This window comes from Pinus tabuliformis, chromosome X (genome assembly GCF_031772625.1).
Source record: "Pinus tabuliformis cultivar Carrire ecotype Pingquan chromosome X, CPIR1, whole genome shotgun sequence".
Taxonomy (NCBI): Eukaryota; Viridiplantae; Streptophyta; class Pinopsida; order Pinales; family Pinaceae; genus Pinus; species Pinus tabuliformis.
Genome location: NC_142308.1, coordinates 348,379,389 through 348,405,493, shown reverse-complemented (window position 1 = coordinate 348,405,493; position 26,105 = coordinate 348,379,389).

Sequence of the window (26,105 nt, the reverse complement as noted above, 5' to 3'; positions counted from 1 at the left end):
GGAATGAAAACGTAGATCTCCTGCGTTAGGCTGAATTTCCACCAGTTGAAATTATATTCCATCTCCCATCAAACTTATAGCCAATTGTTATATGGTGTAAAAGCGTTTTAATGCAGATATAAAAGACTGTTAGTATTTATATTGTGCGCCCTGCATGAATGTATAAAAGAGAGATTCAGATCCTGTGTAAATGGGTAGAACAGGATTTATATTTCAACATTCACATTCTAGCGTTTTTTAAGTTAAGCAGGAATTTTGGTTTGTATTTACTGATAGATATTGTTCATAATACTATAGGAGTGCGCCCAACATTTTCAGGTTCATCAATTTTTTTTTATCTTTTTCTTTAATATGATTTATTGATGCAATTCCTACTTAATGAACCACAAAAATCAAACCAAAATTCACTTTTATGCAATTTTCCACCTAAACTCCCTAGTCGTTAACCCAAGATGTGTAGAAAAGATATAAAGATGAGAAAATTTAGTTTATTTAGAGAGTGATAAACACACTTATGATTAGTTCCTTATCCTAGTGGATTAATGGAGTCTTCTATGGCTAAAGTCAATGAGAATGGTTTTGATGGAATAAGAGGGGATGACTAGGGCATCCACTTTTTATACCATAAATATTTTCCTTGTGAGGGGAAAATTTAGATATAAGGAATGCACGTTTATAGCTACCTTATAAGTTTATAAGAGAAGAATTTTACATTTTATAATGGAGAAATATTTACTCATGGCACAAAAAACACATACCCTAGTACAAAATTATGTTATGCAAAATATAGGAGATAAAGCTTGAAAGATACAAAATTCTCCAAATTAACATTTCATTCAATCCCAAGAAAAAATATCTAAACAAGATATCATGTCCAAGAGAACTCACACCATAGAAAAACTCACATTTTGGCCCAAGTAGCAAAAAATGACTAATTTGCACTCTTTCACAAGAGAAGAGTGATGAAGAAGATGAAATAAGGGGAGCCTATATTTATATGAGTTTTAACAACCCTTATATTTACAAATTTACATGTAAAATCCCTAATACAATTTTATTTGAGTGTTAGAAAAGTGTGATGTTACAACCCAACCTCACAATAGCTCAAAAGCATATTAAAAAATTCCAAAATAGCCAACATGTGTGGGTGAAAAGCATTCTCTACCATGACATCATCCTTCAATGGAGCTCAAAAAGCCACTAGGAAGTGAAAAAAGGGTCATGCATGATCCATACTCTAAGAAATAACTTAAATTCCATGGGTTTGCCTCCAAACATGATATCATCAACAAGGTGTCATACATCACTCTTCTAAGGGCCAACAAAGTGTCATGGCACTACTATGCTCAAGCATTGGGATATATTAATAATGTGTATTTTGCAAGCATCCCTTGTCCTCTTAAGGATAACCATCATCATATAGAATTTATAACAAGCAACACCCATCAAATAGTGTCAAGGCGAGTCTGGGTGCATCTTGGGTCCATCTAGGTGCGCCATCAATAAATTCAACACCAAGCCTTAGTGGCTCAACATTTCAACATCTATAGGTACTTTAAAGCATAAAGTACCACGTGGAATCATCATCTAGGCCAATGCTCCACCCTAGAGGGGAAACATTGCATCAAAAAGGTCATATATGCTCTAAAGAATTTGTAAAATGAACTCTAGAATGCTGCTGAAAGGGACGAGAATCATCTCTCAAGAGGCCTCAGTCACTATGATAAGACCATCTGACAAATTCTTCTTCAAAATTAAGTGAATTCATCAATCATTAGGGACAATAAGCATAAATGCATCATAGTGAACCATACCTAATGTTAGGGTCAAAAGAATAATTCATGCAAATCTCACCTTCGAAGAATGTTGCTGAAAGGGACGAGAATCATCTCTCAAGAGGCCTCAGTCACTATGATAAGACCATCTGACAAATTCTTCCTCAAAATTAAGTGAAATCATCAATCATTAGGGACAATAACCATAAATGCATCATAGTGAACCATACCTAATGTTAGGGTCAAAAGAATAATTCACGCAAATCTCACCTTCAAATGTATAACTAGATCAAGTCCTGTAAAAAAATCACCTCCTTATATTACAAATTGTTAGTTCAATAACCCTAGGTTGTCTCTATCCCCCAAGGGAAAAAGACAATCTCAAGTTAGCCCATCAAACCATATGTGTATGTGAAATATGGTGGCTATGGAGTGGGAATGAATTTAAGGCAAGGTTCCATAACCATGTGACCAACTAATGGACATCTAAAATACTAAGTGTATAGACGTAAGGAGGGAGAAATCATGGAGGAATGAGTTGGCCCTTTCCTTGGATTTCTTTTTCCACCCATCTGGCACACCTTTTACTTGTTATGATTTATATTTATTTGGGTGCATAACTTAGGATCCCAAGCTTGCATTTTAAATTTCACATCACTCATTTACAATGAAGCAATTTATCACTCATTAGGGTTGGAAAAATACATAAGATTTCCTTTTTATGGATGAAGCACCATGTTCTTGAGGAACTAGGTGATGATTAATGAGATAGGTAGAGCTCATGCTAGGTTTTTTCCCACATGCTAAAAAAATGCTCTAGCCATCCTTCACATTTTACATTTTTATTTCATTGTGGCTTTCTTATGATTTTATTTTCTTTTATCTGCATCAATATCTAAGGATACATCATTTGGGATTAAACCCAAGGATGGGGATGAAGGGTTTTCAATATTAATGAAAAAGGTATATCGTCCCAAAGAATGGATATGAATAAAGTGAAATATGGAAAGTGGTAAGTACGGTATGCCTTAGATGCAATTCTTCATTCAATGCCTCCCCAATAATGCCCTTCCTAAAACCATAAGGCCTTAAAGGAGGTTCCACTAGGCTAGAATCAAATGCTAACCTCCCAGGTGAAATGAGGGCACAAGAATACAATAAATATTAGAAAATCATCAAGATTACCCATTTATCCATATTAGTATTCCCATAACATTAAATGAAAGAACATGATTTCAAAAGAAATGGTGAAAATATTTTTCAATAGATGACCCACCTTCCTCCAAGAAGGGATGTCGAATGGGAGAGTGAAATTTGACCATAGAAATAAATGGAGGATCATGGAATCATGTTACAAGAAAACCAAAAAGGGTTATAAGCTAGCTATATTTCCAAGGAGGAGAATTTTTTTCTCCTATAGGTTAACGAATTTTTGGTGGGTAACAACACCCACGCGGTAGGAACAATAAATCTTACAAGCACATCAATCATGCACAATGTGGAACAATTTCTTGGATAATGCTTAGAGATTCAAGGGTCCTACCAATGCTTCACCATTTATTGTATCTGTTACAACAAGCCTCCTCAATTTCTCCTAGTTCCTTGAGCCTGGAAGAAATGAGGGGCCCACGTAGTCAATCAAACTTGAAGTTTCCTTGCAAAGCCTAAATTGGACCTTTAAGCTATGATCAACCTTCTAATGGCTTGAGACAACGGATGAAGGCATATTAGCCTAATTTAAACCTAATGACCATTAAAACAATAGAAAGAGACTCTAACCCTAATATAGTAGCACTAGGTTATCCTTCAACCCTTCATCTTGTTAAGATGACTTTGATGTGAGGTTCTAATTTGATTTTCTCTGCAAGTTTTTGATTTTATAAGGAAATGTAGCTCATCCTAACACTATAGAGACTTCTTGGTCATTAGTTTAGTTCCATTTCCTTAGCATTGGTCCTTCAACTAAATTAACTTCTTCTTAGATATTGTGTAGTTCTTCACTGATCATTTTCCCAATGCCATAACACCTCTCACTCCTTCGTGGTAGTGCTACACCCCCAAGGAAGGCCTCATCTTGAGTCTCTCTCTCAAAATTGTCTTGTAAATATGCAATAGTTCCCTCTTGAGCATTTGCAATGTTATAATGCCCTCTTGGGCCTCAAGATTGCGATACACACTCAAACCTCGCCTTTAGACTTGATTTTTATCCCTTTTTTACCACTTTAGTGCTCCATTGAGTTGTTGTGTTGTGCCTTAGCGGCCAATATTCCTTAGAAAATTTCTACAACCCAAGGAAAACACTCTAAAACTTAATTTTTGGTCTTATTCTCTCTTAGTGTCACTCCATTGAACCTCAATGGAGCGCTACAATACATCATTGCACTTATTCTCGACACTACTATGCTTATTTGAGCTTTAAGTCAGAGTTAAGATAAGTCTCTCAATTTTGAATCTCACTCTTTAAGGCTTCATTTGAGCTTTTCTTAAGTGACACTAAGTTAAAAAAGTAGAAAAGATAAGTTAAAAAAGGAAATTACTCAAATAATTAACGTACAAGGCTTAGTGATACCTATATAAGAGGCTCATATCAACCCATCTTCTTCACATATAATTATTGTGCTCATGACAGTAAAATTCTCTAATGGTAGAGGTTTTCACCTCGGTTGTCTAGGTCAACATTGGTTTCAACTAGCTTAGCCAAAGTAAGCAATTTTTTATACTTATTCAACTTGGATTTTATCTTTTATGGTCAATTTTAACATATTTGTTTTACCCAACAACTATTTTATTTGTATGATATCATCTATTTTCTTCATATTTGACCAATTAAATCAGTTTTAGGTAGATTTTAATGATCTTTCAACTATCTTAAGTTCACTACTCTTCAACCCTCTCCCTCCCAATGTCTCAATGAAAATTTTGCATATTTTACAACTCATGGGAAAGGGGGAAAAACTTCAGTTTGAGTCCAACAACATAATTACATCTTGACCTTTCTCTTGCCCAACTCAACCTCAAAATTTCATCGAAGCTACCCAGTAGTTGCTTATTTTCTTCTATAGTGTTATCCCATGTCTACAAAAACTAGGAAATGTCTTCCCATGGCGCAACATCTCTAAGTTGTTAATATTCTTCAACTTTCTAGGGTTCCCTTAACCGAGATCCTAACGTTCTATACTCTAAGTTGTTCTTAAGTTGTTAATTTGGATTTTTATTTAAAATTTTGATTAGAGCTCCATCTCTTAAAGCCTAATACTTCTACATAGGCCTCGAAATCCTAAAACCAAATCCTCTCAGTTTTGTGCATTCAATATTATAAGCTAATTTTCATAATTGGTGCTTCTTGTTTCAATTTTTTTTGTAGGAGTTTCATGTACATGTCAAAGAGGAAAGCATGAAATTCCTAATGGTTGAGTTTTCATACAAAGTAGAACCTAATAACTCAATTGATCATGAGTTTTGGGACACTCCTTTTTATTTGATGAACACATCATGTACACATGGTCAGATGTATGCCAATTTCTTTAGAGAGAATCTGCCCACATATGAACTAGACTTAGAAGTGTACAGTGTTAATAAAAAATATAGTTACTTCTCATTCATTTGTTCTCCCATGTGTAGATTCTATTATCAATCTAATTTTGAGACCTCCCCTAAAAGGATGGATTCTTTTGATTTCTATTGTAGTAGTTGAAGGAGGATCATTTAAGTAGACAAGATTTGTGTATGTTTTTTGATGGAAAACCTTGAAAAAACTCAGAAACACAAGGAGATATTAGGCCAAGTGAAGAAGAAGTAGAGAGTTAGAGGAGTAGTTGAATGCAAAAGATCATTAATAATCACATTAAAGTTAACTTGAAGCAACATCTTGTAGATCATTCCAAGCAATAGACGATCTTGAACTCATTTCTTGTCTCACTAAAGAAGAACATGCCAATCCTCTCCTAGAATACCTTAGAAGACCATATCATCCTAGATATTTTCCTAACTGACATAATTAATATGATCACGTCATATTATGAATTTTGGGTGGCCTATATTTAGGATATCATAAATATCCCAATTGAAGATCCAATCAAATTCTAACAATTGTCAACCTCATTTCTAAGGGTTTTTAAGCATTTTACTTTTGTAAATCATGAGAAGTTGAGGAGTTGTAACTAATCCCAAAGAATATCAACAATCAAAAGGATCAGTTATTAACTCAATATATAAATATTGTAAAACTAGTAGTAGTAGGGGTTCCAAAATTTTGAATTTCTTGATTTCCCTGTAAACTAGAGCTTAGAGGTTGGTAATTCTACATTCACTATTATAATATTAGGAAGGCTTGAAGGCCATTTTTGAAGATTTATTCCCACATCCATTGTGTCTTTGTTTATGACTATTCTTGAATTTTTTTTCACATGTATGTATTTTGTGAGATGTTTTGTTGCTATGTCATAGACTAATATGTGGAAAAGATAGTTTATTTTTGCATGTTTATTGTTTCAGTCTTGAAAATTTCATTAATGAACACTTATTTGATCAAAATACTAACTATTATGGATTTTCTATATTAAGTTAAGCATTCATTGTTGTCCTAAAAATCAACTAATTGTTTCTATGATTGTGCATTTGCGTTTATCAACTCATTTCCTCCTCATTCTTATATATATTTTTAAGCATTTTACTTTTGTAAATCATGAGAATTTGAAGAGTTGTAACTAATCCCAAAGAAGATCGATAGTCAAAAGGGTCAGTTATTAACTCAATACATAAATATTGTAAAATTAGTGGTAGGAGGGGTTCCAAAATTTTGAATTTCTTGATTTCCCTATAAACTAGAGCTTAGAAGTTGGTAATTCTATATTCACTATTATAATATTAGGAAGGCTTGAAGGCAATTTTTGAAGATTTATTCCCACATCCATTGTGTCTTTGTTTATGAATATTCTTGATTTTTTTTCACATATATGTATTTTGTGAGATGTCTTGTTGCTAGGTCATAGACTAATATGTGGAAAAGATAGTTTCCTTTTGCATGTTTATTGTTTCAATCTTGCAAATTTCATTAATGAACACTTATTTGATAAAAATACTAACTATTATGGATTTTCTATATTAAGTTAAGCATTCATTGTTGACCTAAAAATCAACTAATTGTTTCTATGATTGTCCATTTGTGTTTATAAACTCATTGCCTCCTCATTCTTATATAAAAAAAATTTGCTAGATAATATAAATTAGTTTTGTTTTTTAATTTATATAGTTGTAGCTTAGAATTTGCATCCCACTCACTATGATGATCACCCATATCTCACAATATTCTTAAAACCAAGGTTGGCTTATATGCTAGAATTGGGATGGGTCTCTTATCCTAAACAATGCGAGGCCTAATTGGGACCTCGTACCAAAGAGAAATCCTTAATAACTATTGCTATGTCATTTATCCTTGTTAACACATCCCTAATAATAGGCTACTTATGCCCTTACGAAGCCATATGTAGTTATTCAAAGAATATTTCTTGGCCCTATATGGATAGAAACTTCATTTAGGACCTAGCGTTCATGTTTCCTCACCTTGCTATGCCTAGGGTCTTGCTACCCATACTCATTGCTCAAAAATACTAGTAGTACCTATATAACTATTTAGAGGCAAAGGATACCCTTGAAGGGCCATTTGTGGTGATTCATGATTTCATGCTTTGTCCCTAAATCCTATAATCTTCCTATAGGTCCTAACTCTTGGATTTGTTTTCTTGACCACTAGGGTCCAAAATATCCTGATCAATGTTTGGAAACTCATAATGTTAACTATCTATGTACAGAGACCAAGGATTCCCTAGAAAGGTCCTTTATGGTGGTTTATCAAGTTATTGATGGCTTTACATGTCTATAAGCCTCCTTTAGGACCTAAGGCCTAGGTTTCCTCTCTTGATCATGTCCAATGATCCAAGCCCCATATTTAATCCCCAAAATAGCCTAATGATGACCATATCCCCACATGAACCCCAAATATCTCCTTGAGAGGTCATCTATAGTCATTTGATGTGCCATTCGTGATTATCGAGCCTTAAAATCTACTTATGACCTTGAGAGGTTGAGTCATCATTTTTTTTCCTTAGATTCCTAAAATATTTTTACTTTAGCTAAGGCTTGGGTATCACATACCCAGTTCCTTAATGAATTACAAAGGTTACAGGGTAACCAAAATATTCTTTTCGTTTTGACTAGCTTGACAATAAGCTCTCGTACCACTTTGTAACACACCCAATAGGGTAAATAATTTCCTGATTCCCACAACTTACCTTTTTGTTTATTGACATGTGGTTGTAACTAATATATATATATATATATATATATATATATATATATATATAGATATACATACACACACACACTTGGTAAATCCTTTACCTAAGATTATTGTATTATTTTATTACTTCATATCCACTTTAAATAATTGGGTCAAACTCACAAGAAGATAAATAGTCATTTTACTTATTTGCACATGCTTTTTATCATCGCACAAGGTTTCCCTCCACGCATGCTTTACTTCCACAAGTTCTAAACTTAGTAAGATTAACTTCTTTCACACATTGAATAACTCTAGCTCTCCAAAAATATAGGGGAAAAAGGAAATATTTCCGCCAAATAAGGGAGAGTGTCATTACTAACTTTAGGCTTAAATTCATATAAATAACATTGAAAATATTGCACATGGGATAAATCAAATTTAATAATTAATTGGAATTTAAGCGCAATTAGTTACTTTAGACTATATATTTGTCTTACATGCATCCAATTAGCTTTATTTCTCTCCACATAATGTAGAAAGGGATAATAATTTACTGCTATTGATTCCTCTTAACTTCTCCTAGTATTTCAACAGGTCTTAAGACATTTAATTTGGACTTTATTGTGACAAAGAAAACAAAATAAATCATTTAAATTGTCCAAGAACATTTACATCCATATTCCATGCTTGTATTTGGGTAACTATAAAGAATTCAATATGAATGATCATTCCCAAACTCACAATAGTCCAAATGGCTCTTAAACTTTATCATAACTTAAAGGCTATTTAAGCTTCCCAAGTGGAACATAAGTTATGTTGCCTTGTAGTACTTTCAATTACTCACCAAAACTTATTTAATGGGGTCTAATTGTTATAGACATTTTTGTGCCTTACAGCCTCGAGCATGAAATGTCCATAATCTAAGGGATCCAAAGTCCCTAAACATGTTGTTCCTACCCCTAGAGGAACAAGGCAAACTAACCACAGCAATTCACAGAAGTTCTCCACCTGAAAACACTAAAAAACAAGCCAATTCTGGATCATGTCAACTGCTCCACTGAGCATCTGCGCTGAATGTCAACTGCTACACTGGCTACCTGCGTTGAATGTCAACTCCAACACTAGCTACCTGCGCTGAGCGAGTTTGGACATGTGGCAGAGCCATTCCTCAAGGTGTCAATGCCCAGGAAGCTTCCAAAATGACACTTGCATAAAGTAATTCGACTGGTGATGAGTAAGAGGTTCCAAATCTCCAAGTGGAACAAGAACCTCCAAGTGGACTCAAGAACTGAGAGAGGGAGAGGACACTAGTCAGATCTCAAGCTGACTCATCCTCTCTCCAAACATCTATATATGGATCTCTCCTCCATGGGATCTAGAGGCTGGAATTTTGTTATTGCAAAGAATTGTTGTTGGTTTGAGACTGGAAACATTGGGTGCTTAATGCTTTGAAGGGAGATGAAGAAGGAATTCCATTCTGCTGGGAAGGAGATGCTGGATTGGAGCCCTATGGGTTGTATCTCTTCCTGAACCTTGTTATCAATCAATAAAGCTATCTTGATTCTTTCCTATATGCTGGTGTATTTTGTATGATTGCATTAGTGTATTTGATTTACTTCTAATCCTGAATCATTTATGAATAGGTATATTTGCCTTTGTGTTGTGTTCTTCTCTTGTCGCAAGTAGCTGTTCTCTTGTCACAGGTAGCTGTTCTCTTGTGATCTCGTGGAAATCAAGTAGATGTTCTCTTGAGCAAGCGAGGAGGCAAGTAGCTGTGGACACCCAAAGAGAAGAGGATCTAGATCGAGGGACAACCGGAAGACAACGGTAAGTCTACCAATCTCCCCTCTTTCACATTTCATAAAGGAAGAAATCATAATATCTGTATTCGTTTGTTGCTAAGGCGCTGTCACACCTTAAGTGGATAGGATCGTCCTGCATAGGCATTTTTCCCCACAACAAATTGGCGACTCCGCTGGGGAAGAATTTGTTTATTCATTTCATTTGTGTTTCAGTCATTTGTTTACTTCATAGACTTGACAGCAACTATCGAACTGCATCTTTCCCGGATGCAAAGTAGAAAGTTGTTGCTTTGATCCAGTTGCTGGACTTGTCTATGATCTAAACTAGATCCACAAATGATTTGATGATCCTTGTGATAGTCTTTAGTACCCTCTCAAAGCATCCCTCTGTTTATACCTTGCTTGTGTTTCTGATTTGGCCTGAAACAGTTGATTTTTGAGCATTTTGTGACCCAGAACCCAGGGGAAACGAGAGTTTCTCCTTCAGCGCAGGCACTGTGAAGGCAGTCTGCATTTCAACGCAGGTCCCGTGAAGGCTACCTGTGCTAAATGTCAACTCCACAGTGTTAGACTTGTGCTGATCCAGTGTGGCTTTGTGCAGCTGGGGTTCTTTGTTGTCTATTGCCCTGTTTTGATCTCTGTTTTTTGTAGCCTTTAACCAGCATAGGTACCAGTCTGATAACTCCTTTTCTTTGCTTAGATTCCACCTCTTTTTTGTACAAAAATACTGTGAATGTTTTTATGTGTTTGTGGCGTCATTTACAGTTTTCCTTTGCATGAGTAAAGTAGTCATCCTGTAGCCTTTGATTCAGATCTGATTGATAGTGATCTTAGAAGAGAGTTCATTGGTTGTTTTCAGATTGATTATAGATTTACTTTTGCTTATTGGTTTGAATTTGTCTCTTTCAAAGTATCAAAACAAGTCTTTATTTCGAAAATCGCAAAGTGATTGTAATCTCTTCTACCCTTGTTGATTTCGAAGAAAGTGAACTTGTTTGTATTGATCATTTTAAAAGCAAATTCAAAGTTGTGCAAAAAGCTTTCTTTGTAGGCATTTATACTAAGAAAGTGGAAAACAAACACTTGCATTGTGCATTTTGCATTTGATAGTTTGCATGTTGGATTTAGGGAAAGTGCATTAGAGTGTGCTGACTGCTCTTTGAGAAAAGATAGTGTTATTCTTTTCCCTTAGTAGCTAGGATTTTCAAAGTTGAAAAGATAATAAAGCTTGCTTATCATCTTAGACTGCATTTAGGAATTTGTATCATACATCTCGTGGTGAACCTTGAAAGGCAAACTTTAAAAAGATCAACCTAAAATAAACTGAATGAACCTAACAACGCTTTGTAACATAACGCACAACATAGAGGTCTAGGCTAGAGACGTGTTCCGGCGTCGTTAAGCCTAGTGACTGTCGATCTCGTGGAAGGTGGGTGATTCCTCCTGAGGGACGATAGCACTAGTACGGATTGTGCTCCCACGTACCGTCGCGTATATATTGGGAGACCCCTATAGGCATATATCTTTTATCCTTAGGAAGCCGTGTCGGCCGCCCTACTGATCGCAATGCAGTGAACACAGCATTCACGAAGATTGACCGCCCGTACCTTAAAAAGTATGCTACGGTTTTGCGAAAAGTTTGGCACACCCTCTGCCTAGAACTCCAGAGGAGTTTCTTTTGGCCTTTTCAGACTCTATAACAGAAAAAGTCCATCCGAGCATTTGTCACTTCTGGCTCGTTAAAACATCGAAGGAGACTAGAGTCATCTTTAGCTTTTTCTCGACTCTTTAAAACTGAAAAAGCAAGTTGTGTCTAAAGCGTCGTTAACAATTTATTTTAAACGGAACAATCACCCTTTAATTCATGCGTTGATCTTTAGGTTGAAAAGATGGAGCACACCAACCAAGGAATTCCTCTTGGTGGAAATCCTAGTCCCTTCTCCTCTTGGGGAGATGTTGGTGCGCCCCACATGGCCACATTGTCGCTTCCAGGACTGACAATTGGCCTACCAGTTTGGCTCTTTTCAACCAGTGTCGTTCAGAACACCACCATTCCTGAACAGTCGAGTCAACAGTTAGATCAGACAAGAGTTGCCTCCCAGCCTTCAACTTCATCTTCCTCCCCTCCTTCCTCTTCGCTTGATGGAACTGGTCGAATTAAAAACCAGGTTCCTAAGGAGAAGAAGGAGAAGAAGAAGAAAGAGAAGAAGAAGAAGGAGCCTAAGGCGACTGGGGGCAAACAAATGTCATCTAACAAAAATCCACACACCGCACTCGTAAGGCCTAAATCGCCATGCGTCATATGCAAGGGAGACCACTTCCATAGAGATTGTCCCTGTATCCCCCGGATACTAAGGGACTGGTCCCCCCGTTTGCACAATTCGGTAGCATCGACCTCTGATAGCCATGTTGATTGCTCACCGTCAACTAGTGGGAGTGAAGCCACAGGACAGAGCGGGAAAGCTAAATTTCCCTGCAGACTGTGTGAAGGCGATCACGCCATCCACCGTTGTCCCTTCTTAGACGAGGCAAAAAGAGTTCTGGAAGATCGCCCGATTTTACGAGCGCATCTCCCTCCTGGATATCAAAGACTCCTGCCAAGTCCCTCACTAGTTGAAAACCCGGCTAACCCGCCCAGGTGGTCAGCCGAAGCACCTGTCATTGAAGATGAACCGTCTGGATCCATGCCTGACGAAAGTCAAAAGGTTGATACGGCAGTTGACCCGGTTTTGCCTTCAGAGGCTCCATCTTCGAATGACACCATCGCAGAGGAGAATAAAGACGACACCGTCCAAATTCTCTTCATCAGCACTGACTTTGATGATCAAGGGGGCAATGCCACCATTCCTTTATCGCAGGAAGGAAGTTCATCAGAGCGATGTCCGGCCGTATATTCGGTCCCACCACCAAGCAACCTGGTTGTGTCCTTTGATTGGAACCAACTAGGCAGACCCCGGTTGCCAGCCAGTATACCATTCAGAATTATTTGTCAAATATACAGAATGGTAATGGCTGGCACTATCATTGATGAGGGGGCATCTGTGAGTATCCTTTCCTCTATTGCTTGGAAAGCGCTTGGTTCTCCAGCGCTTTTACCTGAGATGAGAAATCTATCAGGTTTTGATAAAGGAACCAGTCGACCTTTAGGGATCCTCCCCAATGTGCCTATATCATTGAAAGGGAAGACCGTTCAAATGAACGTGATGGTCGTTCAAGGACCCTTGGATTATAACCTACTCCTTTGACGAGACTATATATATTGCATGGGAGCTGTAGTCTCCTCACTCTTTAAAGTAATGTGTTTTCCACATGAAGGAAGAATGGTCAAGCTCGTAGACCAACTTTCGTTTCCCGGATCACACATCGCAAATAGTCATGTACCATCCCTAAATGGTCTATTCATGCAAGAAGTGTCTCAACCCACGGTCCGTCCTCCTGATGAGCGCGAGTAATCCGGGAGGATATGACTGGAACCCAGGGGGCATGCGTCCTGGCCTGCTTCGGCAGGAAAACTTTGGGTATAGAGTAGGTTTCCGCGGGAGAATATGACTAGTCCATACCCCGTCCGTGGTTGGAAGAGGGGTTGTTCTGGAATAAGATTCTTTTGTCAAAGTTATGTGAGAGGGCGGGGGTCGTCACTCACCTCTGTCTATTTCGGTAGACATTGCCGAGGAAGTGTTTTGTTTGAAAGATTAACGAGACAATCTTTGGGTAACCTGAAAGAGGTAGGCCTCTCCCGGTGAAACGAAAGTTTCGATGGCAGAAAAGTAGAGGTAACCTTGAAACTCTGTTTTATACCTGGGGGCATGCAAACCTTTTGGAGTGCAAGCAAGGGGCGACTATTTATTTTTTAAATTTTTAGGTCCTCCCTTTAAACCTGTAGGTCTAACCCTTTAAACTCGTAGGATTAGCCGTTTCCGAACTTGCATAAAGAAAGGATAGGGAGCAAAGCTTAGTGAGATGAAGCTCCATAAAAAATAGAATCTTGATGAGACACTCTTATCAAATGACTGGGTAATCGAGCAGTTTTAGCATAAAGTTCATGCTCATTAAAAAATAAATGCAAGATCTGAGCAGTTTTAACGCAGTCTTCATGCTCGTTAAAAAATAAATATAAGCAGTGAGCAGAGTTTCCTCCAGTGTTTAAGCTCATTTTTAACTAAAAAATGAACCTATCCCGGTAAATAACCACTGTGAATGTAATATTATCAGCCGTTAAAGCCTTGGTCGTGTTTGCACCCGCCACCTCCACTTTTCATTTGGCCGATCGTTCACCTCCATATGATTGTTTACCCATTTTGAGGAACAGCTGCGAAGAGTGATTTCACCTAGCCATCCTTGTGACACTGCCGTGATTGGAAAATTCCAACCTGTACCTGGAATCAGTTGCCATCCCTGTTTATCACTCATTCCTCAAAAGACGAGTCTTCTTTAAGCTCTTTTCAATTGACTCGTAAAATATGAAAAGATTGCCGAGTTCTGGCCTTCCAACTCGTTAAAGAATAGGAAGAGCTATCCCTCCTCTAGATTTTAATCTTTTTGGACCTGAGGGATTATTGCACAAAAAGGTCGAGCGCTTGTTTTATTCGGCTCGTTAAAATTATCGAAAACTCATCCCTTCTGTATTGTTTTATACTTTTTCGGACTTAAGGGATTAGATGAAGAAAAAGGAATTTTGGAGTTAACTTTATGTACCTTTTCAGACTCTCTAAAAATGAAAAGGACCGAGTTATCCTTGTCGTTAGACTCGTTAAAATTATTAAATAGCGACAAACTTGTCTTTAGACGAGAACGAGTTTCACTATCACTAAGCTCGTTAAAACATAGCGATGGGCTTGCCCGAAGGGCAGGTTATAGAACAAGCATATGTTATCCTCCTCAAGCTTGACAAAAATAAAGAGGTACTGGTCAGCAATGACTGGGGAAAAATTGGGAAAAAATCAAGAAAACTTTGATGGTAGCAGGTCGCTCTTGAACATGACACTTTTCCTCCGTACCACAATCGGGTTGGGTTGTTTCATTCACCGGTCACATCACCATGGTCTCGCCATACCATCCATATTTGGGGTAATGCTACCGATCCATCGCATTAGTGTCACCATATGTTCAAGAGAAGTCGTTCAGAAAGAGTCAACCGGGTCCCATCCACTGCCATACATTATCCTTCATCCATTCATGACCGCCACCCTGAATCATATGTCACAGATCGTTTTCACCTCCACTAAAATCATTAGCTCCGTTCCGTGTCACTGATGTGGGATTCATTAAGGCCCTCCTGTGACGGATCGCTTCTTGTCGACATCAGCTCATTATCCAAGAAGTTGATCTAGGAACAACCCCTTCAGTACTTTGAAGCTTGCATGCCTCAATGGCAAGTTTCTCACTTCCGGCGACAGGTATACATCAATGACCTTCGACCAGAAGATTTTGCGTGGTGTTCGACGCCAAGTCCTTTATTCACACCACGTGAATTGTACTGCAGTACCTTGAGGGTCATCATCATTATCGGTGATTCCTCTCGCGCTTGTTAACGGTTTACATCATTGACCGGTAATCAAGCGATGTCTTTCCATGTTCGACTTCAGCGCAATTCTCACATGGATCGACTTGTACTTAGAGTGAAGATCGAACGAGTTTGAAGACCCCAAATCTAGTTTCATCCATCCGGGCTGCGATATATATTCAGGAAAAATAAAGACATTTGACATGTACATCATTGCAGCAGATGATCATCCTACTCAAAGGATGATAATTTCGCAAAATTATCAGTCCACCATCAGACGATCGTCTGTTCTATGTACAAAAATGAATTTATAAAGCTGAGCATGGGAATGCCCGCCTCAGCTAGATCATGAAAGCAGTATGAATCATAATGTATTGTATTGTATTTTATTACAGGTCTCCTCCCAGCAGATGGATGAACTTCGGACCCTCCTAGATAAAGCATTTCACCCGATAAACGGCCTCATACTTTAGGGGGCAATTGTTATAGACATTTTTGTGCCTTACAGCCTCGAGCATGAAATGTCCATGTTAGGATATTCCGACACATAGGATATAGTTAAGTTCAACTTGGTCTAGTATAGAGTTAGGTTAGAGTTAGGTAAAGTGTGTTTCTTTACCGTTGTACATTTTGTAACTTACAATCCGACGGTCACGATATGTAGTGATCCGACGGTTCACTCTCACCTCGATATTACCGACACTTGATCCGTGGCTTGACACCCGATTGGTCCATGAGTTCTATTTAAAGCGCATGGAGGGTCATTGTTCGGGTAATCCGTGCATGAGAGAAGCTTATGTAAATTTTCATTCTTTGATTAATAAATTGCCTGTAGTACCCACGTTGGGACAGGCCGTGGACTGTTTCCCTCCTTGCACTTTGAGGGTTTTAACCACGTCAAAAATACTGGTGTATTGATTTGAGATCTGGTTGTGAGCGGTGTCCTTTTGGTATTCTTTCTGAGGAACTTACCCTGTAAATTCCTACATGGTATCAGAGCTATTTGAGGGCCGCGTCCGTTGGTGATCCAAATCTGAAGCCGGTAGAACTGCATGCGGCTGTCGTTTCCTAGATCTGCTGTTTCTGACTGCTTTCGGGCCGAGAGGACTGCTCTGTTGCGTTCGGAGCATCTGTTCCAGTGAGGAACCCCTTTCGTTTCACGCGAAAAGGTTTCCGGTAGCCCTAGCTGCGTCATTTTTCAGATCGGGAGGTATACAGTGTTTTTTTGCAGTTTACTGTTATTTTCTCTCTGCTTATTTCGGTCTCAGTTTATTTACCCTTTTTTTTTAACCGGATCTATACCTTTCATTTCTGCGTATGCTCTTTGCCCTGCGACTCTGTGCGATCTGGGCAAATCAGAAACAGAAAGGAAGGATTTTTCTCATGCGTATGCTCTTTTCCCTGCACCTTAGTGTGATCTCGGAAAATCAGAAACATTGAGAAAAATATTTAGTTTTTCGGCTAAAGCTAACTTTGAGATTTTTTTTTAAAATTTCTAGTTTTTTGGCTAAAGCTAACTTCGAGCCGTAAGGTTCGTTTTTCTTTGCATATTCGTGTTGGGTTTTGTGTTTTGTGTTTTGTAGGGAAAAAGAGCTTTCTCGAGGCAAGCACGCAAACCAAGGCCCCCCCCCCCCCCTCTCTCTCTCTCTCTCTCTCTCAAATTTTTTGTATAGATCAATTGGTTCAAAGCTATTTTAAGAGAGTAGAGGTCTTGGGTTCAAGTCTCCATTTTGTGGGGGCGGATTTTTTCATTCCCGCACATTCGCGCACTTTGCCGGCAACGTCAACAATTTTTTTTCAAAAAGCCATAACTTCTTCATCCGGAAGCCTTTTTCAGAGCCGTTTTTTTTAAAACCGCCTATTTTTTTGAGATCTATCCATTGGAACACTTACTTTCTGCATCTTCAGCTTCAGTTTAAAAAAAAAAAATGGAAAGTCCATGCCAAGTCATTCTTGACAGCACTAACTACTTCCAATGGGTAGCCTACATGGGAGATTTACTTAGAAGTAAAGGTCTCTACAGAATAGCCACAGACCAAGAGAAGAAACCAAAAGATGAAGACAAGGCGGCAAAATGGGAAAATAGACAAGATCAAGCACGTGGTTTGATAGGGATGTCTGTTTCTCCTGATCTTAGATTCCACATTGCAGAACTTGAGACTCCTCATGAAGCATTAGAAAAACTTGCTAAAATTTTTGGAATTAAAAATGAAATTAGAGCCCATCAACTTGAAAATGAGCTGCTTACTTTGGATCCTAATAATTTTTCTTGCATTGAAGATTTCTTGTCCAAATTCAAGACCCTTAGATATCTCTTGGAAGGTGTTAAAGTTAAGAAAGAAGATGGTAACCTCATTTATTCCATCCTTACTAAGTTGGGACCAGCCTACTCTGTATTTGTTTCCACTTTCCATTCTACAAGGGAAGCTTTCATTTGTCAAGGACAAGAATACAAGGCCCCTTCCTTTGACTCCTTTTGTGATTCCTTAATAAGAGAACAAGAAAAACTCTTACACCTTGGTCTTCTTAATCTTGGAAACTCTTCCACGAAAGCGTTAGCCGCCCAGTAGCAACCAAATTCAAAGAATCCTAAGAAGTCATATCCTCAAAAGAATGGTCCTAAACCATCTCAGCCTCAAAATGAAAGATCATTTCAGCAAAATGATAAGACCAATAAAAACAAATGGAAGAAGTCTGATAGACATTGTAACTTTTGTAATCGAGATGGCCACTTAGAATCTAAATGCTTTAAGAAGATGGAAGCCTTGGAAGCCGCAATGAAGAAACATAACATCCATGTGGAGCCTACTTCAACTTCAACTTCCAGAATGGCACTTTCTGCATGTCATTATCAATCATCTCAGTCTGGTTATGCATTAAATGTATCTTCTTCTTCTTCTCATTCTCATGAGTGGCTCATTGATTCTGGAGCCTCTTGTCACATGGCCAAAAATCAAGCCATGTTTTCTTCTTTAAATGATTGTAACACCAAAAATATATATATTGGTGATGATAGATCTCTTAATGTTGTAGGGACTGGAACTGTTCATCTAGACAATGGTCAATTTAATGATGTATTATGTGTTCCAACCTTATCCTGCAACCTTCTATCTGTCTATCAGATAACTCATTCAGGTGAAGGTAAAATTGTTGAATTTTCACCTCATGATGTTGTAATCAAGGATCTAAAAGATCCTAAACAGATTCTAGCTACTGGTCTTGCTGATGATTCCAAAAGGTTGTATAAGTTTCACAACTTTGGGTCATCAAATCTTCCCTCAGTATTTGTTGCTCATAATGATGAAGTGAGCAAACTTTGGCATGAGCGATTTGGTCACTTAAACTATCGCTCCCTTCAGCATCTATGTAAAGAAAATATGGTGACAGGTCTTCCTATGGTATCTTGCAGAGATGGTGTTTGTTCCGGATGTGTACTCGGAAAACATCATCGGGACAGTTTTGACAAACGTGCCTCTTGGCACGCCTCAGCCCCTTTACAGCTTGTGCACAGTGATTTATGTGGTCCTCTTCCTGTTGCTTCATTCTCTGGCTGCAAGTACTTCTTAACTTTCATTGATGATTTCTCCAGACGCACTTGGGTATACTTCTTAAAACTCAAGAGTGAAGTATTTAACACTTTTTTGGCCTTCAAAGCCTTTGTTGAAAAACAATCTGGACATCAAATTCTTAAGCTAAGAACTGATAATGGTGGAGAATATGTTAAAAACACATTCATAAACTTTTGCACCGAAAATGGAATTCAAATGCAACATATTGTTCCATACACTCCACAACAAAATGGTGTAGCTGAAAGGAAAAATCGCACCTTAAAGGAAATGGCTAATTGTATGCTGCAATCTAAAGGACTCAGTCTTAGTTTTTGGGCCGAAGCAATTAATTGTGCAAATTATATAATCAATCGCACTCCTACTAAGGTTCTAGAGAATATCACTCCAGAAGAAGCTTGGAGTTCCATTAAACCAGATGTAAGTCACTTTCGTGTGTTTGGAAGTGAAGCATGGGCCCATATTCCAGATGAAAAGCATAAAGCTTTAGAACCTAAGAGTGAGAAATGTACTTTTGTTGGATATTCTGAAGATGTAAAAGGTTATAGACTTATTCCATTTAAGTCCAAAAATGTTATCATTAGAAGAGATGTAAAATTTGATGAAACTAAATCGGCCTGCGAGCCTAGTCCGGCGGATGTGCCACCTCTTCCTATCTCTTCTACTTTTGAAAACATTTCTTCTTCAGATGATGAAAGCGAGGATGATAATCCTCCCCCACCTTCTCAGGATCCTCAACTTCCAAGATGGGTCCGTGCTACTCGGGATGCAGCAGGTGATCTTGTCGGTGATCCTACAGATCAGCGACGTACACGTTCTCAGTTTGAAAGAGCCTCTTCTTTACTGGCTCAAGCTCCAGTAAATCATGATCCTGACACTTTTGCAGAAGCTTCAGGCCATCCACATTGGGAAGCAGCTATGAATGAAGAATATCATTCATTGATGACAAATGATACATGGGATCTTGTTCCTCTACCAAAGGGACGCAAACTTGTTAGATGTAAATGGGTTTACAGAACCAAGTATGGACCAGATGGGAAAGTTGATAAACATAAAGCTCGTCTCGTTGCTAAGGGCTTTTCACAGGTTGAAGGCATTGACTACACTGAAACCTTCTCCCCTGTTGCCAAAATGAACTCTATCCGCCTTGTTCTTTCCCTTGCTGCCTCTTTAAAATGGGAAGTCCATCAGATGGATGTTAAATCTGCCTTCTTGCATGGGGACTTGCAGGAAGAAATCTATATGGAACAACCCATTGGCTTCATACAAACAGACTCCAGCCTTGTTTGTCGACTTAAGAAATCCCTTTATGGCCTCAAGCAAGCTCCTCGGGCTTGGTATGCCAAAATGGATAGCTTTCTTTTAGAATCTGGCTTTTCTAGGTGTCATTCTGACAATACTGTCTACACCAAGAAAGTGGGCAACTCTCTTATCATCCTTGTTCTTTATGTTGATGATCTTATTCTTACTGGTAGTGATCCCAACCTTATAAACCATGTGAAGTCCAGCCTTAAAAAGAAATTTGAAATGACAGACTTAGGACACTTACACTATTTTCTTGGTCTTCAAGTCTTGCAATCCCAAGAGGGTATTTTCCTTTCCCAGTCCAAGTATGCTTGTGATATTCTTCGTCATTTTCACATGGAAGACTGTAAGCCAGCCCCTTCTCCCTTTCAGTCTGGAGTCAAACTTTCAGTCTCTTGTACTTCTCCTGAAGTTGATGCTACCTTATACCATCAACTTGTCGGAAAACTCTTGTATTTAACCCATACTCGTCCTGATCTTTCCTTTGCTATTGGCCTTGTTGCTCGTTTTATGCAAAACCCCCGTGAAAGTCATTGGAAAGTAGCTAAAAGAATACTTCGTTATGTTCGAGGTACAGTACAGTTTGGGATTCATTACAGTGCCAAAGCAGCTCCTCTGTTAGTTGGTTTCACTGATTCTGATTGGGCTGGTGACCCTGATGATCGGAAGTCTACTGCCGGTTATGTCTTCACTCTTGGTTCAGGACCTATTACATGGGCTTGTAAGAAACAGGCTGTCATTTCTCTTTCGTCAGCAGAAGCAGAGTATCGTGGTGCCGTGGAAGCTAGTAAGGAAGCCTTGTGGCTTCGTCAGATCCTATCAGAGTTTGGCTTTGAGCAGCAGCATCCAACCACACTTTGGTGTGATAATCAAAGTGCCATTCAGATATGCAAAGATCTAGTCCAGCATCAGCGCAGCAAACACATTGAGATACACATGCACTTCATCAGAAAGCTCATTCATGACCATGTTCTTGAAGTGCAATATTGTCCAACAGATGATCAGGTTGCAGACATCTTCACAAAGGCTCTCACAGAGGCGAAGTTCACTAAACTTCGATATATGCTTGGAGTTCAGGAAGTTGTCACTAAGGGGGGATAGGCTCTAGTGCCTCCTTCCTTCTCCTATTGTGTCATATTTGTAAATCCTTCAATCCTATCCCAAGTTGTTCTTAAGGGGGGATGTTAGGATATTCCGACACATAGGATATAGTTAAGTTCAACTTGGTCTAGTATAGAGTTAGGTTAGAGTTAGGTAAAGTGTGTTTCTTTACCGTTGTACATTTTGTAACTTACAATCCGACGGTCACGATATGTAGTGATCCGACGGTTCACTCTCACCTCGGTATTACCGACACTTGATCCGTGGCTTGACACCCGATTGGTCCATGAGTTCTATTTAAAGCGCATGGAGGGTCATTGTTCGGGTAATCCGTGCATGAGAGAAGCTTATGTAAATTTTCATTCTTTGATTAATAAATTGCCTGTAGTACCCACGTTGGGACAGGCCGTGGACTGTTTCCCTCCTTGCACTTTGAGGGTTTTAACCACGTCAAAAATACTGGTGTATTGATTTGAGATCTGGTTGTGAGCGGTGTCCTTTTGGTATTCTTTCTGAGGAACTTACCCTGTAAATTCCTACAGTCCATAATCTAAGGGATCCAAAGTCCCTAAACATATTGTTCCTACCCCTAGAGGAACAAGGCAAACTAACCACAGCAATTCACAGAAGTTCTCCACCTGAAAACACTCAAAAACAAGCCAATTCTGGATCATGTCAACTGCTCCACTGAGCATCTGCGCTGAATGTCAACTGCTACACTGGCTACCTGCGTTGAATGTCAACTCCAACACTAGCTACCTGCGTTGAGCGAGTTTGGACATGTGGCAGAGTCATTCCTCAAGGTGTCAATGCCCAGGAAGCTTCCAAAATGACACTTGCATCAAGGAATTCGACTAGTGATGAGTAAGAGGTTCCAAATCTCCAAGTGGAAGCAAGAACCTCCAAGTGGACTCAAGAACTGAGAGAGGGAGAGGACACTAGTCAGATCTCAAGCTGACTCATCCTCTCTCCAAACATCTATATATGGATCTCTCCTCCATGGGATCTAGAGGCTGGAATTTTGTTATTGCAAAGAATTGTTGTTGGTTTGAGACTGGAAACATTGGGTGCTTAATGATTTGAAGGGAGCTGAAGAAGGAATTCCATTCTGCTGGGAAGGAGATGCTGGATTGGAGCCCTATGGGTTGTATCTCTTCCTGAACCTTGTTATCAATCAATAAAGCTATCTTGATTCTTTCCTATATGCTGGTGTATTTTGTATGATTGCATTAGTGTATTTGATTTACTTCTAATCCTGAATCATTTATGAATATGTATATTTGCCTTTGTGTTGTGTTCTTCTCTTGTCGCAAGTAGCTGTTCTCTTGTCACAGGTAGCTGTTCTCTTGTGATCTCGTGGAAATCAAGTAGCTATTCTCTTGAGCAAGCGAGGAGGCAAGTAGCTGTGGACACCCAAAGAGAAGAGGATCTAGATCGAGGGACAACCGGAAGACAACGGTAAGTCTACCAATCTCCCCTCTTTCACATTTCATAAAGGAAGAAATCATAATAGTTGTATTCGTTTGTTGCTAAGGCGCTGTCACACCTTAGGTGGATAGGATCGTCCTGCATAGGCATTTTTCCCCACAACACTAACAACCCCAAATTAATTTTACCGCAAACTTATAGACTTCCAACTTAACACTAGTTATAAAATACAACAGAACAATATCATTTCATTAGCAGAAAGAGAATTTCACACCTATCTGGTTCACATTAACCTAATGGAAACTGAAGAAGGGATAACCAATTACCACCCAACCATAAGCCATCTACACCGCAACTTTCTTGTCATTTATCACCCTCGACACACATCCAACATTTGAGGGGATGCTTGCTTAGCGATTTCACACAAAAGGCTTGGTTAAACACTCAAAAGATGGAGCCCATTGTCTAGGTGGTTTATCAACTACTATCCAATAGAAAGCACCAAGGTGGTGTATAATTTGTACCTATAGCAAGTATCAAGGTGATTTATTAAATATTGTTAGCAGTAAGCACCACACTAAGGTGGTTTATTAGTTGTACCTATAACAAGTACCAATATGGTTTATTAACTATTCTTAGTAGTAAGCACCACAATGACTCACTCTTTCCCTTGAGTTCATTCACACAGATTAACATAAGGTTTATATGGAGTATTTCTTAGTCTCAAGAGTTGGAAGACACTGCCTTGGTCATTTATTAGTTTCATTTCATAGCAAGCACCATAGGGGTATATAGTCCACTGTCAAGGTGGTTTATTAGCTACTCAACAAGCACGAAAATGACCCATAATTTCTTGTCTAGGTGGCTTATCAACAATATAGTAAGAACAAAAATGATTAATTCATCCCCTGAGCCTCCCATTGACCACACAGGATTAAGTAACACATTCCAGTGGCCTCACACATTTAACGGGTATTTTACCCAAATTCATAAAGGTTTAAATCTTGCACAGGTTTTGCATAATAGTTGAAAGCCACTCTATCTTCTATTGCCAATACTCCACAACATCCATATTCTTCAACAATCAACAATGAGTGCACTATGTAGTGAGAGAGAGTGAGAAAAAGTGTGTGCCTTCTCTTCAATTGTGCACTCATATATCTTCTCCTAGCATTCGCTACTTTTTAAAAGTTTGTTGGCCTGGCTTCTCGATGCGTGAGGGGGATGGGCACTGTCCTGTACCCAATCTCCCCAATCTCATCTCATAAATTAACCTATTTGTTAGCTGTCTTAGCAATCCAAGTGGATATTGGTGGCCACCCACCTATTCCACCTGGACCTCCAACTCGTTTCAATAATTTCCTTGATTATAACACAATTTATTATTTTTAGCAGTTTTTTGGGTCCCGAACTTCTGAAGCTATTTTGACCCCCTAAACGACGTTCTTTTGAGGTCCGCAACAGGCCAATATCCTTAGGAAACTTTCTGGTCAACCAACTTGTCAGGGCCATAACTTGGTCATATGATCTTCGTTTGGCACATACAATACCTTGTTAGAAATTTCTCTCCAAGTATTACAATATTTGTGACCTTCCAGCCCCAACCACTCTATCAGAGCTCTGAAACTTTTTGGGTCTTGCAATTTTATATCACAGGTTCGTGTTGGGATTCTCTCATATAACTGGGCCCTTGATTCAAGTCACCAACGATGAACACAAAGAAAAGTTATTTTGGCATGAATTCCCACAGACAGAATTTTCCAAGTTGAAACATCGCTTTTTCTCTGCTCCAGTACTCACATTACTAGATCTGCAGCAACCATTTGAAATTGAGAGAAATTCCTCCAACTATGCTATTGGTGTATTTCTTACCCAACAAGGGCATCTGGTGGCATATCACAGTGAAACAAATTCAGATACAGTCCGAAAGTATCCAACCTATGACAAAGAGATGTATTCCATTTTTCAGGTCTACCAAAAATGGAAGCATTACATTCCGGGGAAGGAAATGGTCATCCACACAGATCACCAACCCCTATAGTTCATACAAACACAAGGAAAGTTTTAAAACAATCACCATAATAAATGGTCCATGTGTCTTAAAAATTTCCATTTGAACATTAAGTACAAGAAGGGAAACACCAATAATGTTGCATACTACTTCAATTGACCATTAGTTATGGCGCTAATGATTGTGCTCGACTCTTGTGGAAAGGAGACTTCGAGATGTCCACATCTTTACAACAATGATCCAAAATTCGGCACCACATACCATATTCTCCTGAAAGGCAAGCAAGTTCCATATTTTCACCTCCAGGATGCACTGTTATGCCACCTGGGACACCTATGTGTTCCTTAAAGCGACTGTGCCAAGATTATTTGGGAGGCGCACTACATTCGAGCTGCTAGACATTTTATGGTAGAAAAAATAGTGGCAGTGTTGCAGAAGTATTTTTATTGGTCGAACCTTCGACAAGATGTTGGGAAGTACATCAAATCCTGCACTGCCTACACCATTGCAAAACCTACAATCAAGAACAAGGTCCTATATTCTTTTCTGCCTACTCCTATTCAAGCCTCCCTTCTAGGCATGGCAACGACTATTTTTTTGTGGTTGTCAACAAATTCTCTAAGATGGTCATTCTGGTGGCCTGCAATAATAATATCACAGTAGAAGCCACTGCCAAACTCTTCCTTTAATAAGTATGGGTACATTTTGGGATCCCGAAGTCTATTATCTCAGATCAGGATAATGGGTTCCTAATTACATTCTAGTAAAGTCTTTGGTCATTTTCGGATACCAAGCTCACTAATTCCATGACCTTCCACCCCCAAACTGATGTCCAAACATAGGTCATTAATAGGATGGTCGTGCACATATTGCGCATTTACAACTTGAAGCATCCACACACATGGGATGGAATCCTTACCTATGTCCAACTTAACTACAACAAAGCTTTCCACAACTCAACTGGCCATATCCCCTTTCAAGTAGGGTTGGGATCCCAACCACTATGTCCCATTGATGTTGCAATACCACTTGCAACTACTCAGGCAGATTTAGCTCATGCCTAATCTGAAGCTAACAAAGCTACCAGCTTCATTGAATTCATTCAACACATCTACTAGCAGGTCCATGACATATTGGATGGAGAAAATATTAAGTAAAAATAACATCATGATCAACATCAGGTGCCACACAAGTTCTAGGTGGACGACATAGTTTGCTTACATTTGTAGAAGGAGCACCTCGATAGGGCCCACCGCAAGCTTCTCCCGCTCCGATATGGGCCTTACACCATCACTAAGGCTATAGGAGACAATGCTTTTAAGCTCAACATTCCA